This window comes from Cervus elaphus, chromosome 27 (assembly GCF_910594005.1).
Source record: "Cervus elaphus chromosome 27, mCerEla1.1, whole genome shotgun sequence".
Classification (NCBI taxonomy): domain Eukaryota; kingdom Metazoa; phylum Chordata; class Mammalia; order Artiodactyla; family Cervidae; genus Cervus; species Cervus elaphus.
The window spans coordinates 40589145-40592866 of record NC_057841.1 but is presented as its reverse complement, the minus strand read 5'-3'; positions in this window follow the sequence as shown (position 1 = coordinate 40592866).

Sequence of the window (3722 nt, the reverse complement as noted above, 5' to 3'; positions counted from 1 at the left end):
AGTGGACCTCATGTGATCGGCCTACTTTGAGTAGATCCTTTCTTGGGGTGCAGGGCTGTGGGGCTGGAGAAAGCTCTAACTTGCTGAAGGAAGTTGATGGTAGTGGAGTCAGCTGTGCCTCCCGCAGACAGTGACCCTGTCCCCAGCCACTTAGGGTCAGAGAGCTGGGCCTTGAATAGGAAAGCTAAAGAAACAATTGAATATAAACTTCCTGCAGTCTTGAAGTGAATGGTAACTATCAAGTTCACCACTGATCTGGTGTAAAGCTGTAATACCAAAAGTCTATAAGGTTGTGAAGCAACAGTGACAATTGATATTTATTTAAAATCTATAATTTCCCTACTGCACTACACCCTTTAAACTACTCTTTACAAATATTTTTTTTTTTACATTGCTTAACAAGAAATACAAGCATTCCAGGAGTGGTGAAAGAAAATCAGAATACTCAGATTAGAGAGAAAACCTCAGGCTGACACAAAATGATGTTTTGCTCTAGAAATGAGTATTAGGAGTAACAGGCAAACGCTGAAAAGTCGAGTTTTCATAGTGAGTCCCCAAGGCGCCAGGGCTGGCTTGCAACGGGAAGCAGTCACCCTGCTGTTTCTGTTCTCACAGGGTATGATGTCTCCCCAGATAAAGGTTGCCCATTTCAAGGCTAGAGCTAATTCTAGCTCTTCTTGCTCGATTTCTGATTCAAATTCAGTTTGCTAGATTTCTGACTCTATTCAATTTCCAAAGCTCAAAATTGGGATTTCTGAGCTTGAAACAAAAGGAAGACCTCAACTCATCTCTTATGATTGGGATGAGTATTCAAATGAAAATCAGATTTGAAGAATCTGCCTGCACTTCAGGAGACACAGGGGACTCGGGTTCGATCCCTGGGTCATGAAGATCCCCTGGACGAGGGAATGACAACCCACCCAGTATTCTTGCCTGGAAAACGCTATGGACAGAGGAGCCTGATGGGCTACAATCCATCGGGGTTGCAAAGAGTCAGACATGACTGAGCGTCTAACACTCTCTCTGAATTTACATTCTCTAGATAAAGAGGGGGATGAAAGGAAAGGAAAAGCTCTTCCTATCTCTACTCATCTAAAAGATGGATATAAAGTGACAGCCCCGCTCATACCCTCAGAAAGCAAAGCTACCGAATTATGTTCATGAAAAATCAAATCACCACAGTCCCCAACCACACCTGAGTGACTGACCCAAAGCATAGTGGAGGCAAGAGAAACAAAGATACAACCGAAGCTACAGTTTTGTGTATCTCTCAGGATTGTGGGCAAGAAAGTGAGGACACAATATATGACTACTCTTTGGACACTGAGGCCAGTATTATAATTTATGGCAGGGGTCTCCAAACTCTGGGACCTAATACCTGTTGATCTGAGGTAGAACTGATGCAATAATAATAGAAATAAAAACAAGACAAACAAAGACAAATAGAAATAGAGTGCACAATAAACATAATAGGCTTGATTCAACCCAAAACCATACCCCCCGCCCTGCCATCCACGGAAAAATTGTCTTCCACGAAACCAGCCCCTGGTGCCCAGAAGGTTGGGGACCACTGATATAGGGAGTGGAAGGTGTGTCCCATTAAAAACAGGAGGGCAAAGGAAGGAAATTTTCATGCTTAAGTGGAGGAGTCTAATTTTGAAATAAATAACTCTAGTTCTAGCACTAAGCGGTGTTTAAGCAAGGGGTTATTATTAGTTAGGGCTCAATAAACGTTAGTTATAATTATTATATTTACCAGTATTCATCACTCTAATCGGGCCTTTGAAATGAGCCAGACTATCATTACAAGCCAGTCTGATTTTTTAGGAGATGGCTGTCTAAGGAGGAAAATATAAGAGATGAGTATCATGCAGTAAAATCCACCAGCAAGATCGTTTCTAAAGCATCCCTGAAGGTCTATTTTAAAGTATCATAAATGTCTTCATTTATTGAGTTAAAATACTTATGGATCACCATAACTGACAGAGTAAGGAGCTGAAAAACAGCCAACAGCATGAGGTAGAGGGTGTTATTACATGTGGTAAAATTTTAATTTTATAAATGATCCAGTAATCGCTTTCCTAAGAAAAATATAATCATATATCTTCAGACAAGTAAGGGTCATGACAGGTCTACCTGGATGGCCAGGGCTTCCAAGAGGGGGACATGGGAGCCCAAAAGAAGTGGGTTTTTCTTATTCTGATAAATTTATCCATCCAATTTGCAATGACATACTTTGTCTCCATCTAGGGATGCTTGAGGGACTTCCCTGGTGGCTCAGATGGTAAAGAATCTGCCTGCAGTGCAGGAGACCCTGGTTGGATCACTGGGTCAGGAAGATCCCCTGGAGAAGGGAACAGCAACCCACTCCAGTATTCTTGCCTAGGAAATCCTATGGACAGTGGAGCCTGGAGGGCTACAGTCCATGGGGTTGCAAAGAGTCGGACACGACTGAGTGACTAACAGGATACAATGGAAAACTTGTGAAGCTAGATCCCAGAATCACCCCTCAAATTAAACGAAGTGAACGAAAAAAGAAGAAAGACATCGAAGCTGTATTTGAAGCCCCATCTTCCTGCTGCAGGTTTTCCCTACCCATGGGTTTCACTTATCTTTTAGTTCCTGCATGAGTAGGGGTGAGATGTGGCCGCCAGGGAGAGGTGATGGGCAGATGCAGTAGAGAGGAAGCGAGGCAAACACATGTCTCCATTTTTCCTGGGTCAGAAGCAAAGGCTTCATGGCCCTCCTCTTACTTGGAGAGCAGCTAGAATCCAAAAGTAAATGTGCTCTGCCAGTAAAGTCTGATGAACTTTGGTGCAGGAGTGTTAACCCAAGGACAGCAAAAATAAAGAGCCAACCCCAGTGATACCAACCTGAATCTGAGGCCCCAGGTGAAGCTCCTCTGACCCCCCCACCACTACACCTCCCCCTAAAAATATAAAGTATTTTGAGATGATAAAAATCAAGACTGGGGCAAGTGATTATTCAATAAATGCTGCTGATTCAACTGACTAGGGGGAAAAAAAGTTTTGATTTTTGCCTTATTCCAAAATAAATTCATGACAATTTCATATAGAACAATAAAAACACTAGAATAAAACATATGAGAATTATAAATATATAGTTTTGAAGTTGGACTTCTTTCTGAGCAGAGCACAGGAGCACAAGCCAAAACCAAAAAAGATACGCATTAAATTTGATAAAAATATAATGTTTCTGTGTGGCTAAAAATTACATAAAATAGTTTTTAAAAAAACAAGCAACAAAATTAAGGAAATATTTGCCACACACATTACTGAAAAGGTGACGCAGTTGGTAAAGAATCCACCTGCCAATCTAGGAGACATGGGTTCAGTCTCTAGATCGGGAAGAACTCCAGGAGAAGGAAATGGCAACCCACTCCAGTATTCTTGCCTGGGAAATCCCACGGACAGAGGAGCCTGGGTAGGCTACAGCCCATGGGGTCACAAAAGAGTCGTCCACACATGTACAGGTGTGAACAGTGAAGGAGTGAATATCGTCAACAGATATAAAATCTTTACTTTTATTTATTTTTACTTTTAATTAATAAAAATTTCATTTATTTTGTGTCTCTGTAATTTCTCCCCTCCTTGTTCTTCCTCCTCATTCCCAATCCTCAGGCCACCACCATTTTTTTTTTTATTCCTATAAGTTAGTCTGCATTTTTATAATTTTATATAAATGGAGTTATACATTATTGT